Source organism: Notamacropus eugenii, chromosome X (genome assembly GCF_028372415.1).
Source record: "Notamacropus eugenii isolate mMacEug1 chromosome X, mMacEug1.pri_v2, whole genome shotgun sequence".
Taxonomy (NCBI): domain Eukaryota; kingdom Metazoa; phylum Chordata; class Mammalia; order Diprotodontia; family Macropodidae; genus Notamacropus; species Notamacropus eugenii.
In genome coordinates this window covers 88,847,776-88,863,168 of record NC_092879.1, presented here as the reverse complement: position 1 = coordinate 88,863,168, position 15,393 = coordinate 88,847,776, and the positions used below count along the sequence as shown (strand labels likewise).

The window sequence follows — 15,393 nt, the reverse complement described above, 5'->3', positions numbered from 1 at the left end:
GAATGAAAATGTAGAGAAAGAACAATGGGAGAGATATACCAGACATCTAACTAATGTATGCAAATGGTGAATGGTATACAAATCTACAGAAACTAAAAGCTGGGAGGATTCATAATTTTACTAATGTACTTGGGAAAATTGGCAGTGGGGTACTGAATGTTCCAAAAATGAAAAAAGGAAGCAAAAATTGTTAATAATTACTGCAAAAATGCTTGACTTTTCAAATAATTAAGGAGAAGCAAATTTGAAAAAAAAAACCCTTTGAGGAACCACCTCACATCTATTAAACTGGCAAAAATGATTAATCCAAATGAAACTGAATTCTAGTAGGGTTGCGAAGAAACAAGTACATTCATTCATTGCTGGTAGAACTGAAAACTGGTAGAGAGTTTTTCTGGAGATCCATCCAACAGTTTTGAGCAAGTTACAAAAAGAATCATAACCTTTGACCCAATAATTCCATTGCATAAACTTGAGAAGGTTTTCAAAAGCAAACAAAAAAGGTTTAAAGGTTTATTTAAAGCAGCATTATTTGTAATAAAAAAACTGAAAGCAACTTAAGTGTTCAAAAGAGGGAAGAATGATCAAATAAATCATGGTACCTTAATGTAATAGAATACCATAATGCAATCAAGACAAACGTGTAAAGAATATAAAGAAATCTGGGGGGGACTTCATGAAATAACGCAAATGTCAAAAAGCAGAACCAGTAGAGTGTACACACTACGACAATATGAAAGGAAACTAGATGAGAAGAAATGGACAAAGAAGTCTGATGAAGACTGAAAAGTTGTTATATTTTTAGTAATTTTAAATGAATATAAATGCAAATAGTTGCTAAGCAAGTTTAATTATGACAATGCTGAATATTAAGCTTACAATAAAATATTAAAAACAATCTCTGAAGTTACTAAAGCTCATGTTAAAATGATACCTATCTTAGTTAAAGTTGTCATTTCTTTTTAGTGAAAGTATTCAAGACTGGTAAAATAATGTAAATAGTTACTCAGCACTTTAGTTAAATAGTTAAATTTACTTGAGCTAGTTAAATTAATAAGCATTTTTCCAGTAATGTAAACAGATACCAAATAATTTACTTATTTGCATTGCTATCCTATATTAAGTTTACTATAAATTATTTAAAACCAGCTGATCTCTGAAGTTACTCAAATTTGTGTGGAATGATCAATGTTATTTAAAACTTTAATATTAGAAAGCATCTCATGTTGGCAAAGTAATGTAAATAGTTACTAAGTAATTTACATAGTTAAATCAATAAATATTTTTCTAGTAATGTAACAGATACCAAGTCATTTACTCATATAGCTACTCAATATTAGGTTTATAATATATCATTAAAATTTTCAACAATCAAGGCTGGTGGTTTTTGAGGAACTAAAATGAACTTTAAAATGATAAACATCTTAATTTTTTTAGTTAAAATAAAACAATGCTGCCCAAAACATAAAAACACTGAAAGAATGGTAACACAATAAAAGTGTTTTCATACATTTTGTTTCTTTCTACAACTCACATAAGCACCTTAAAAAATATTCAACAACTAATCAAATTTATGGGTTTTGAAAGGTGTAAATTTTTTGAAAGCATGTAAAACACTTCACAACAAATTAAAGGGTTTTGCCAGTGGTGTTCTTTACTCTGTATGTATACAGTTCACATTGTAATCAGGTGTCTATGAGACATTTTCTTTTCCCTTTGATCAACTAGAGAGAGGATTTTAGGTTGGTCTTTGGAAGTTCGAATTATTCAAAATCTGGTGGATTGAGCCTTTTTTTTTTAAATCGGGCCTTAACTGGTCTCTCCTCATCCCCATTCCCACTGGTAGTAGCTTCACATTCCTCTCGACCTCGTTTCTTGGAAGCACTTTCAGGCCTCTCATCGTCAGAATCTGGCAGTCTAACGGCTAAATCCGAATAATCTGACTCACCATCTGTATCGTCGTCGTCGTCGTCGTCGTCGTCGTCGAAGTCATCGATGTCATCATCGTCCTCGTCCTCGTCCTCGTCCTCGTCCTCGTCGTCATCATCTAGAACCAGCCTGAGAGGTTTGTACTTTTTATGTATCATTCCACTTGGAGGTAGAGAAGTGTAAAAGGTATAACTGCGAGCATGGTCCTCCTTAGTAAGTTCTTTCCATTTTTTCTTGATAGTTTCATCTCCCATGAGGAATTTTGCCCCTTCAATGATAGCCATGTATGAGAATCGCAGCTGTTCTGGACTCTGAATAAGTCTCATCCGGTACTTTCTCAGAGACACCAATACCTGTCTGATATTCAGGGAAAAGGGGTTCTCTCTCTTTCCCATCAGGACCAGGCAGGAATCAATCAGAGCAAAGGTGCCTGAGCGGCCAATGCCGGCACTGCAGTGGATAACCGCAGGCCCCTCCTCACAGTTTAGGGAGTTGGACTGGCGCACCAGAAAAAGAAAGGCTAAGAAAGAAGCAGGAGATTCAGGAACGCCGCAGCTGGGCCAGTTGGTATATTGAAAGTGTGAGATGTTCCTGAATTCCCCGCTTCTCCTGCTTTCTAGCCTCATGTATCGGATTGTGTGGTAAGGATTCACCTCCTCCCCCAGCATGTGCACCCTGATGCCAATCTCCTCAAAGAGGAGGGTCTGGCCCTGGTGGGGGGGCCAGTACTGGGAGCACTTGATGGACTCCTTCTCCACCAACTGGTTGAGCATAATCACGGCCCTGCTGTTCTGCTGCCATACCATGAGCCAGAAGTGACCGCACGTGTTGGGCAGCGGACTTTGTGTTAGGATATAGCTCCGCTGGGCCTCCTCCACCACCACGAAGCTGGCGTTGATGTAGTCATTGTTCTCGTCCCCCTGTCCGCCTAGATCCTGAATGCTCGAAGAGGTGGAGGAGGATGCGTAGGTAGGTCGGGCCTCGGCCAAACCTAAACCGAGGCCTGGGTGGAATCCTCCCCCAGGCGCCGGGGTTGTCTCCTTCAGGGGAACCCGACTGTGATCGTAGGGATTCACGTCCCGGTAGCGGTTGCGGGATCTGTTCTCTAAAGCCCGAGCCACGTGGTATGGGTAGTCGTGGCAGCGGTTGGCCACCTCGAGGTAGGCTTGGGGCCATCCGTTGGAGGCGTCCAAGGTTTCGAATTCCTGTTCCATGGAGACGGGTGACCCAGAAGCTGCGGCGCCGAAGCCCAACACTACCATTGCCTCGTCGTTGTCGCCGTTGTCGTCGTCGTAGTCTTTCTCTGTGCTGACTGTTATGGTTGACATCATGGAAATGGGAGTTGTCATCACTGGGGCGGTGGACGTTGTGGTGATGGGCGTGCTGCAGGAGGCCCCTTCGCCTTCGGAAATGTCCATGTCTGTAGGGGTTGCGGGGGATTCCATTTTGGCGGCGGTGGCGGCGGCGGCCCAAGGAGTGCCTGTGGCCCCGATGACCTAGGGCAGGGGCCGGCCGCCGAATGCGGCGAGGAGGCAGGATGATGCCGGTGGTTCTAGCGATTCACCAAAGAAGGGGGGATAATGCCCCAGCCTTGGCCTGGACCCTGGTGGGGGAGGGGAGAGGAGGAGTCAGGAGGGGGTGGTGATGGATGGGATGACCTCTCAGCTGGAGGAGTCCTCAGGAAAGATGGTGGCGGCTGCCGCCTGGCGATGGAGAAGGCCAAGACGGACGTGGAACCCTGGGGCAGGGACCCAATCGGGCCTGACCAAGCCCAGTGGAGGGGAGAGCAGGGAACCCGAGAGAGGACAAGCCAGGCGTCTGCCCGGGAGGGAGGCAGGAAGCCCAACCCACAAGCACCTAGAGACCACAGGCTAGATAAACTCACTCAGTTTGACGTCACAGAGCAGGGATTCGCTGATGTGCCGATGACGACTACAATGAAGACATTCTGATGCTGCTGCCTGAGGGAAGACGGAGGCCCCAACGGCCAATCAGGATGGCAGGTGGGGGGAGGGGAAAAAGAAAGGAGCGGGGGGGGGGGGGGGGGGGGGAGGGTGGCAGGAAAACTGTCTCTGGAGGAGCTGGAAAAGTTTCTTCAGAGGCGATCGAAAGTCTCTTGAGGAGAAAAAGGTCCTTGAAGAGAAAAAGTCTTTGGGGAGGTGAAAAGTCTCTAAGATGAAACGTCTGAAGAGGTGAAGGAACTGTCCCTTGAAAAAAAGTCTCTGGGGGTGAGAAAATCCTTGAGGACAGAAGTGTTTCGAGGATAAAATTTCGAAGAACAATCTCTGAGAACAGTCCTTGAGGACAAAAAGTCTCCCAAGAGAAAAAAGAAGAAAAAGTCCCTGAGGACAACAGAAAATGAGTGAGGAAGGTAGACTCTGAAGAGAACAGAGGCCACACGAGAGGACAGCAGTGAGAAGAACTGGGCGGGAACACCAGTTGTCATAAGCCCCGCCCACTTGTCATTGTGAGCATGCGTGCTTTCTAACACCCTTACTCCTCCTGCATAATCATCTATAAAGCAAAGTGAGGCTGAGGCGAATTCCACTGTGAGATTTAATTTGGTGGTGGAAACATTACCAATGTTGATCACGGGCAGCGACTCAGTCTTTTTTTAAATTTATTTAATTATATTGGGGAGTGGGGGTGGGGAAGGGGAGAAAATTATCCTAAAAGCTATACAGTGTTAATTCAGTAAGAGGAAACTACGATAAATGAGGGCCCTCCCCACCCTTGGAGGCCCCCACTGTAGGTCCAAATCCAACCTCTTCACTTGTCTTCATCTGACACAACCTTGCTCAAATTAAGGTGTTATAAGCCTCTGGGATGGAGGTGGGGTGAAAGATGAAAGAGAAATCTTTCCTTGGAAAGGTTTGGGGAAAATTAGCATTGACATAAAACTGTTCAAAATTAAGTAAAAGTCAGTATAGCCTCCTACATAATGACATCCTAGGTCTGAAGTCAAGTTCAACTCTCATCGCTAACGCTATCACTTGTTATTTTCTCATAGGTTACCCACCTCAAATGTAGAACTAGTAGGAATAAGAACTCTATCCCCACCCCCACCCAATAAAGGGGGGATATCCAATCCCAATGATTACAGTGCCTTACAAACACTAAGGTGTAAGGTACCTTGCATACTTTATCTCATCTGATTCTAGAAATAACCCTGCAAGGTAAATGATACTGTTACTCTCCCCCTTTTAGACAATAAGTAGAGGCTCAGAGATGAAGAGACCTGCCAAAGGTTTCAAAAGCCAGACCTGAATTTAGATCTTGATTCCAATTCCAACTCTATCCATCACACCAGGGCTACTTCCCTCTTTGTTTGTCCTGCACACCTTTGGCTGTCATCTGATGAGGTCTTTGCCTCCCTTCTCAGAGCAAGGTTTTAAAATGTATAAAACAAAATATGTATGATTACAAAGGAAATGAAATGATAAAATAAAAATTTTAATAATTAATTTAAATATTTAAGTTTAATGCAATATTGAATTTTAACACAATTTTAAAATAATAAAATTCAAAATTAAATTTAAGTTAAAATAAAGCGACAATTTTGTTCCCATTCAAGTTCACTGAACCCTGAAATTTATCCATAGACCACATTTTAAGAATCCCTGTACTACACTAAGGAGCTTATCTAAAGTATTCTCTCTGTCTCTTTCCCCTATCCCTTCCATTTCATTGTAAGAAACTCCTAGTGTGGAAGCTCCCTCCACCACTGTGACTCACTAACTCTTTCATCTTCATCTTGACTTGCCACTTCCAGTACCATCTGTTCAAACCATTTTTCCTGGCTCCAAGTCCTACCCTTTAATTTCAAATAATTCTGCCTCTCATATATGTCAGTGACTATATCAGATATGACTCCAGTTTTCAAACAAAAGTCAGGTTCACATTTTTTCCTATCCCTCACCCTAATAAAGTGTCTTTTTAAATAAAGAACTAATTTTGCTTTCAAAATAGAAAAATAACAACCATTTTCAATAAACTCTTGGCTATAAATAAACAGGTAGATAGATAAACAAATTTAAGATATTAGATTAAAAAATAGTCTTAATTGAATTTTAAGTACATATCTCTATAGTTGTGGAGGGGACTTAGAAAATGACCAATCTAAGATTCTCTGCTTCATTCAGAGGTCATTCGAATGTGATGGGATTGGTAGTTAGGGAAGCCAATTTATCAGCTAACACTTTCTCTTCTCTACCATCATTTGCTAGGGCAACTAGGTGACCCACTGGATAGAGCATTGGGCCTGGAGTCAGGAAGACCTGAGTCCAAATCTGGCCTTAAGATCCTGGCCTATCTGACCCGGGGCAAGTCACTTAATCCTGTTTACTTCAGTTCTCTAATCTGTAAAGCGAGCTGGAAAAGGAAATGGCAAACCACTCCAGTCTCTTTGCCACTATGGTTGCCAGGTGGGGTCATGCAGGGTCAGACACCCTGAACAACAACACTGTTGTTTGCTATCAGCATCAGAAAACTGTTCTAAAATGTTTGAATATGCAGCCAACTCTATTTTCTCACTCTTTGATTGCTTTCCTTCACATTGTTAACATAACTCACCAAAGTCTACCAGGGAAAGGATCAAACAGTTAGTTATATGGAAATATTTCTAATGAAATAAACCAACCCTTCTGTCCAATGGTCTCATGAAGGAAAAATCCAAAATGGCTATCTTCAATGGCGTCTTAAAATGGTCTTTGAATTGTCTTTTGTAGTTAATCCTTATTAATGTAGTACTGTTACCAATTGATAATTGGAAGCTTGAAGCCTCTTCGAACATAGCTAGGTTGGTCTTTGGACAAGTCATCATTGTATCCATATGGAAAATCTTTCCACCTGGTGAGGCCTGTCATAACCTTTGTTCCAATGACATAGTCTTGAGAAGCCAAAATGCCATGATGAACTTGTAAGTAGGACATATGTGGAAACTACTAACCATTATCACTTAATAATTAAATAAAAATGTCACTAAGTCTTATCCCCCCAACCCACAACACTATTCTCTCTGGCACAGGAGTGGAAGAAACCTTGCATCACCATTTCTAATTATCCTTTAATGGCTAGTTTATAGTGCAAATAAAGTGTTCTGCTTATGATTGCTACTCATCATCTGATCCAAGGTCACACAGGTAATAGAATGACAAATGTTCATTCCTCAGTACCACACTGCCTCCAAACAGAGTGCCTTTGGCTGACCACAGCCTTAGTTTTGTATTTAATCCACCAGAGTTGTCATATGTACCAAGGGACTCTGTTAAGAACAAACTAAAATAGAAAACATTAGATGCCACCAGTGCATGGGAAATAATTGTGGCCCTGCTGGTCTGTTGCTCCCTAAGAACATGCTAGTCATGTTTTAAAGGTAATTACATAGATGTGAACATATAGGCCAAGTTCCAAAAAACCTAGGATACAGCCTGGAAGACCTTAGGTATCTACATACCATCTGAAGTGGGCATTTTCTACCCTTTTTGACGGCTACATAAGAAGAGACTCTCCTGAGGGGCTTGCTACCTAGTAGCACACATGAATAATAGGCCCATACAGTGTTGTCACTGGGCACTATTGCTGAAATACTTCATGCACCAGATGGCCTTATTTATTCATAAGCTGACAATACAAATCGCCACTTCTGGTATCATTATCAAGAGTAAGCACACAGTCTCTGGGGATTTCTTCAGGGGATTTTTAGGACTGTAGAAGGGAAGTGTAAGAATGTTTGCACTCAGCAAATAGTTTATATGTTGTTCACTGACAAATATTTGCCTTCTCTCATGGTACCCAGTGACATGTTGAACTCATGCAGGCCATGAGAAGACCAAAGGAAAGACTTGGAAGAACAGAATGATTTAAAAAATGATGTTTACTCTTGGGACCCTCTCTGAGTTTGGAAATACTCACAATCATCCAATGGTTGTTTTTCTGAGATCCTTAAGGGAAATGTGGGCAGGGATTTAGTACCTTTGAAAGAAGAAACCCCTGGCTCTGCCTTGCTTTTGGAAGGCTTTTTACTGATTTATTAGAAAATGAGGCTTTGCTTTCTAGAGTCTCTCAAAATCTCTTTGAAATACACACATGTGAATACCAGGTAGGTTCCCAGTTATGCCATTTAATAACCACGTACCCTTGGACAAGTCACTTCACCACTGTAGGCTTCAGTTCCCTCCACTGAAAATGAAGGGGTTGAACTAGATGACCTCTAAATACAGTCTCTGTGATTGTCAATGGTACACTTCCCTCCCACCCCATAAGAATTCCCTCCACCTTTGCAGATTGTAATCTAAGGCACTAAACAAGGCCTAAGTGTCACCCAACAAGTAAACGACCTCAGTGAGATTGGAACCCAAGTTTTCTTCTCAACTCCAGGCCTAGCACTCTACCCAGTAAGGACACTGTACAGCTTCTTTAAGAGAGACATATGAGGAAAGAAAGGGTACTTTCAAAATCATTTTCCTTTAACACAAAAGCCATCACCCAGAGCTCCACATGACCAGTACCAGCAAGTTCAGAACATTTTCTTTCTTTCTTCCTTTCTTCCTTCCTTTCTTTCTCTTTCTTTTTCTCTTTCTTTCTTTCTTTTTTCTTTCTTTCTTTCTTTCTTTCTTTCTTTCTTTCTTTCTTTCTTTCTTTCTTTCTTTCTTTCTTTCTTTCTTTCTTCCTTCCTTCCTTCCTTCCTTCCTTCCTTCCTTCCTTCCTTCCTTCCTTCCTTCTTTCTTTCCTTCTTTCTTTCTTTCTTTCTTTCTTTCTTTCTTTCTTTCTTTCTTTCTTTCTTTCAAAAATCCCTTCTCTTTATTCTCTTTTGGGTCTGGCAGTCTTCTTGAAATACACTCTGAGAAAGACCCAACAGTCTCTACCTCTTTTCCACTTGATATCCAAGCTTCAAATGCACACGGACAAATTGGAACCTCTCTTGATGGATTTATTTATTAGCTTTCTAAGTGTAGCATCCTCACATTTTATTTTCAGAAAGTGGGTTCATTTAGAAAATCATCATGTTGGGTCTTCCAATAACTGTTCTTAAGGACAACATAGTCTGAAACTTTAACAGATTCGGAAGAAAAGGAAGAGAGGTGGTGAGTATTTTCTATTAACTCCAAGGCTTTTGTCATTCAATATTATCAACCTCCAAGCCTAGGTAAGAGAAGTGGCAGAAATGAGCTTCATCTTTTGGCTGGGAAAGCTAAATAAGATGCCATAGAATATCAGCAGTTTATTATTCAGTAAAAAAAAAGAAAGAAAAGCAAATCTGTGTTTTATCAGTTGTGGGTGCTTAATGACTATATTAATTAAAAATGACTACTGATGTGACATTGCATGTTAGTTGTATGTTCTTAAAATAGATGCATGCAAATACCTACAGGTTCTCCTTTTAATTAAACAAGTTTTCTTTGGGTACTAAATTTAAAGGCGCTAAAATCCACAATATTGTCCCTGTAGTTTTACTGTGTTTTTTTAAAAATGAATTACTGACTACAGATCAATTTGGAATGTACAGGGTTGGAATAACACACATGGTCTTTTGAAATATACATGTAGTGGAGAGAACAAAGTCTTTCAGATCAGAGCCCTGTTTCTCATTGGAAATGTTTTTTTTTTAAATAAAATGATGTGATTAAAGAAACTTGGGCTGTTACTTTAGAATCCGACTTCAGATGGCACAGTTGCTTTCATGGGACACTGATGGAGTGGTCTGGCTGGGGCTTAGCTGCTCATCACAAATGAACACCAAAGGCAAGAAACTCAAAGCTCCGAAAGCAAATTCGGTTCTGCAAGGCTCCTATTGAGGACACCAGTATTTCAGTTGATTGCCCAGTTTAACTGTTAACACATGGCTCCATCCCTCTTTATCTACTGATCTCGAGGGCAGACTGTGGAAAGTATTTTTGTTTCAGCCTTTTCTGAATGTTTTTTTTTTCTCTTTTTATTTCCACCATTGAATTTGTTTCACTTTCTCTTGGTACATTAAGACATGTTGGGTTTAAATACATTGGCGGGTGGGGTTTAAATAAATATGCCAACTTACTAAAATCTTGGGGAACAAAAATTGCTCACCTACTTGACTAACTTCTCTCTTATCTGGACTCTGGTCTTTACCCAGGAACTGCTAGAGTTGGATAGAAGCCCAGCTATGGGACTGGTAGACACTTGGAGGTGGGGGGAGGGAAAGAAAGCGTTAAAAATGTTACTGGGCAGTTTTACTCCTATACCCTCTTGGCTTTGTGAATGGTATTTGAGGGGCTGTGCCCTAGTAGAAGGGGTAAGGTCTCTTGCTGATGTAGGAGCTGCGATGGCTATGTGCAAATGGGGAAATTGTTCTGCGAAAGGGGTAATGACCTTTAATCTAGCTAGCTCTGTGCAAACAAGCATGTGATAGGAAGACTGGAGGTACTTGTCCCCAGCTCAAATGCTTTCAAAGTGAAACAAAAGTAGTCAAGTGGTGTTTGGGCTACAAAATGTCATGGGTAGCCTGTAGGTGAGAGCTAGGGTTCAGTCCCCAGGATCTGAAATCTAAAGAAATTGAACCATCTACCCCCTTTCTTTTAAATATTATTTTAAAAAATGTTTTATTGATGCTTTAAAAACATAGTTATCACTTCCCAATGACTCTCCCCATCTACAATCACCACCATCCCCATCCCAGTAGAAGACCATGCTCTCCCAACAAAGTTGCTGTTGCTGTTCATTTGTTTTAGTTGGGCCCAACTCTTCGTGACCCCTCTTTGAGGTTTTCCTGGCAAAGATACTGGAGTGGTTTGCCATTTCCTTCTCTAGCTCATTTTACAGATGAGGAAACTGAGGCAAACAGGGTTAAGTTTCTTACCCAGGATCACACAGCTAGTAAGTGATTTTAACTACAGGCCCCACACTCTATCTACTGCACCTCCTAACTGCCAAGTACAAAGTACAGTTAAGCAAAACAAACAGCACTTTGGTAGCATCTGGCAAGGTATGTTTCATTCTGCACCTGTAATCCACCACCTTTCCTCTGGGAGAAGGGAGGCATGCTTTGCCAACAGTTCACTGATGCAATTGTTAGGCAGGGTACTGCTTAGAGTTCTGATGGCTTTCACAGTTGCTTTCTTTTATATTATAGTGTTCATTGTACGCGTATTTCTTCCTGGTTCTGCTCAGTTCACTCTACATGGGCTCACAGGAGTCCCTCCAAGCGGCCCCAAGCAGAATCTACTTCCAACAGTACATGCAAATTAAGATTGATGAAACTTTGCAGCCTCATGGTCACATGGCCCCACCCTCGAGTTTCTGAATGAAATTGAGATTAGCATTAGAAATTTAGAAACCAGATTGGAGTCTAGTCCTGAAGACTCAAATTAAACCTTGATTTGTTTGAACTATGTATGTGTTGAGTGTGTAATCAACACAGGAATGTTTTCCCTTTCCCCCTCCCCATCTATTTTGGTTACCTTGAGTAAAAGAAAACCTGTCCCTGTTCTTCTCCCCTCCCTTCAAGGTGATTTCAGACTATATAGGTTTCAGGAGGCTTCTGGTCCAATGCATATCCAAAAAAGAATCCCTACTACAACTTATCTGATAAGGGATATCCAGCCTCTGCCACGAGGGGAAATCTGCTCCCTTTTATGATAAACCATTCTACTGTGCACAGTCTAAATTGTCAGGAATTTTTTTTTCTGACATTAGGCCTAAACTGTCCTCTTTGCAAATCCTCCCCATTGCTTCCAATTCTGCTGACTAGCCTAAACAGAACAAGTTTCATCCTTTTTCAACATAGCAGCCCCTCAAATATGTGGCAACAGTTATTGTATCTAATGGATTCTCTTTTCTGGCCTTGACAACATCCCAAGTTCTTTCAACCAAACCATATATGGCATGGACTCAAAACCTCTCAGTAGCCTAGCTGCCTCCCTTTGGTTGCTGTCCAGCTGAATAATTTCTTCTGCAGTCCATTTCAGTCCAGTTGTGGTGTGATCAAGGATGAGATAAGGGCTATTACCTCCTTATTTGTGGAAGTTGTGCCTTTTTTAAAAAAAAATATTCTGAACTTAAACACCAAAAAAGAGCATTTTTGTATACATAGCAGGAACAGAGGACTGTATATAAAACTGTGAATTTTCATTTAATACTGCTTGCTTTAAAAAAAGGCACAAATTCTACACGTTACTGTCAAAACTCTCCCATTTGTGCTTTACTCAACTTCCTTTTGGTCCTTGCTGTGAATTTAATATTTTTTTTTGCAATAACACTATTGCTAACCCCAAGTCACTACTACTCTGTCCCCCAATTAAACTAAGAGAAAGAAAAAATAATCCCTGAGCAAAGCAAATCCACATAAAGGTCATGGCCAAAACATGTTTCTTTTTGCACCTTGAGTACATCACCTCTTTGTCAGGAGGTGAGTAACATGCTTCATCACAGGTCCTCTGGAGACACAGCAGATTACTGCATTCGTCAGGGTTCTCAAGTCTTTCAAAAGTTGTTTTTCTTTATAATGCTGTTGTCCTTGTATCATTTGTTCCCCTGCTTCTATATCAGTTTATACTACCCCAGAATTTCTACAGTTATTTCTTTTGTCATTTCTTATGGCACAGTATTATTCCATTACAGCTGTATATCACAATTGGCTTAGACACTCCCTAAACGATAACTACCCATTTAGATTCCAGTTCCTTTTTTCCCCTTTTGATTCGCCTTTGAAAATAGTTTTTTTTTTTTGCTTGTAGTTACTCTCTTCCTTGTATTATTCTTCCTCTTAACCCCTCCCCCTCTATCCCTGCTTGTTTTCCTGTTGAATTTGATGTATTTCTACATCAAACTGTGTGTGTGTTCAATCCATTTTTGGTACTTTTCTCCATGTTTATAGACTCTTCTCACAAACTCCAAGCATGAGATGTAGGAAATTCCATTCCATTTTTCCTCTTTTTTATATTAGTGTATTCCTTTTACCCTCTTTTCACTTTCCCCTCTTAAAGCCCTCAGAATAGAACCAGTCCATTGCCAGGTTCTCTGTTTTTCTTTAATTCCCTCAGTAGCCTTTGAAGATGCTGTTGTTTTTGTCCAACCTTTGTTTTCAAAGAAGAACAATGACAACACAATACTAGAGTCAAGGTATGATGTGTACAACTGTGGCTGATCAGTCCAATAGGAGTTCAGCAGGCACTTGGTATAGAAGTAGTTGGACACAAGTAGTCCCTTAGAACATCTAGAGTGGAAGCAGCTCTGGATTTGCACAAGCTCACGTTTCCTTTGTGCATCTTCCATTCTGTTTTGCTCTTGGAGGACAACTCTTTCTTTGATATGGGCACACCAAGTTGGACAGTCTGGTGCCAGTGTTTCCCATGTCTCATAGTCAATATTGAAATTCTTCAGAGACTCCTTGAGAGTGACTTTGCAGCATTTCTTCTGACCACCATGTGTGTGTTCTCTATAAAATAATCTTTTTAGTAAGCATGTGTTTGGCTTCAAACTATGTGGTCAGTCCATCTGAGTGTCCCTTTCTGCTATAGAACTTAAATGCTTGGCAGTTCAGCTCTAGAGAGGACTTCAGTGTCCCATACCTCATCTTTCCAGATGGTCTTCAGGATCTTTCTGAGATAATTTCAGTGGAAGTGGGTTCAGTTTTCTGGCACGGAACCTTTGAAGATATTAAGGTTCTAAATAGACACTTGTTTCTTCTCCCTTTATTCCAGGAGTTCTTGAACTTTTTTGGATCATTGATTCCTTTGGCAGTCTCTAGTAAAGCCTATGGATTCCTTTTCAGATAATGCATAAAATAAATGCATAGCATCACAAAGGAAAATAGCTATGCTGAAATACAGATATCAAAATATTTTTAAAAAATCCACAGATCCACTGAAATGTATTCATGGATTCCTTGGGAGTCTGCAGACCCAAGTTTAAGAACCTCTGCCCTATTAGAATGCTAGCACTGTACACTATCATCTAGCCCTGTCCAACTGCTCAAATGAATTGGCTTTTCTAGGTAGCTCTTGATTCTTGTGTCCGTATTCCAAAGTTCTTACTCAGCTCTGGCTTTTTCATCAGAAATGCTAGAAAGTCTCCTATTCCACCAAAGGTCAGTTTTTCAAGGTAAGTTACTTTTGGTTGTAAGCTTATATTTGATTGCCTTTTAGAATATCATATTCCAAAATCTCTGGTTTTAATAAAAGCTCACTGATGTTCTGCAATCCTGATTGTGGGCCCTTAGTATCTGAATTATTTCTTTCTGTATATATGCAACATTTGGGGGAGGCATGGGATCTCAAGGTTTTGGATATGACATTACTGGGACTTTTCCTATATTTTTTTCCTGGAAGTGATCGGCAGGTCCTCTTTCTCTTTACTTTGACTTCAGGTTCTAATGGATCCAGGTAGTTTGCATTGATGATGTTTTGAAATATAGAGTCTAGGTTTTTAAAAAAATCATAGTTTTCAGGAAGTCTGGTGATTCTTAAAGTATCTCTCTTTGATGTCTTTTCTAAGTCAGTTGTTTTTTTTATCAGGGATCTTACAATTTATTCTATTTGTTCAATCTTTTGAATTTTTCTAATATTTCTTTCTGTCTCATGGAGTCACTGGTTTCTATTTAGTCTAGTCTACTTTTGAGGGATTCTGTTACTTGAGTAAGATTTACCATCATTTCTTCTAAGTTCTTTATTCTCCTTTCAAAGCATTCCTTCACGCTTTTACTTCATTTTGTCTTTTGCTTTATTTCATCTAGATTCATGTAGTCTATGTGGAATACCTATTCAAAGGTAATAATCTTTGAATCACTGCTTACAGTTGTTTCCTGCCCCTTTTATTGGGGGGTGGGGGGTGGATCTCTAGAGCTACCATACTTTTTTATATTGGTCAGTATCTTCTTTGATTTACTCATCTCACCAGCTTAATCCTGGAATTGGAACCTGATACCAAGAACCAGGTTCTACCTATCATTATTCTTTTTGAGAAGTGGTTGACCCTTCTTGGCTTCATCCTGGACTCCTTCAGTGATCTCAGCTTCCAGGGGTTAACTGCCCCTTCCCCTGATCTATGAGATTCTAAGTGCTAGATCTTCAGGGCTCTCTATGGTATCTCAAAACAAAGTGCTAGGAACCTTGGAGCCCCTGGATATAAGTTGTCTGGTCTAAGCAATACCACACCAAACTGGTCACTGGTGGTTGGAGCAGGGGCCAGAGTAGGCTTCCATGGTCCCCACCCTTGGGTCTTCTGACATCCTGAGGCTTTTTTGATGTACCTCCCATTCTTGCTACCTCTGTACAGGAGGCATTGCACAGTACAAGTGTCTCTGGTGCATCCCTGGTTGTGCCTGAGAGGCTGCGGGTTTGTCCTCCTGTGCTGATGCTGACTTTGCTTGCAGTCTCCTTTCCTATGGCCTGTGAGCTTCTGATCGACTATTGTCCAGTTCTGGGATAGCACCCAGTCTCCCACTGTAGTTTTTTGTTGAATTTCTTGATCGTTATTTGTTTTGGTATGAAC

At 40.7% G+C, this 15,393-nt stretch overlaps 1 pseudogene; it reads right to left on the bottom strand.

Annotated features, from left to right (window-relative positions):
* Positions 1 to 1,581: 1,581 nt before the first annotated feature.
* On the bottom strand, positions 1,582 to 3,789 carry LOC140516179 (tyrosine-protein phosphatase non-receptor type 2 pseudogene; annotated as a pseudogene).
* Between the last annotated feature and the right edge of the window lie 11,604 nt (positions 3,790 to 15,393).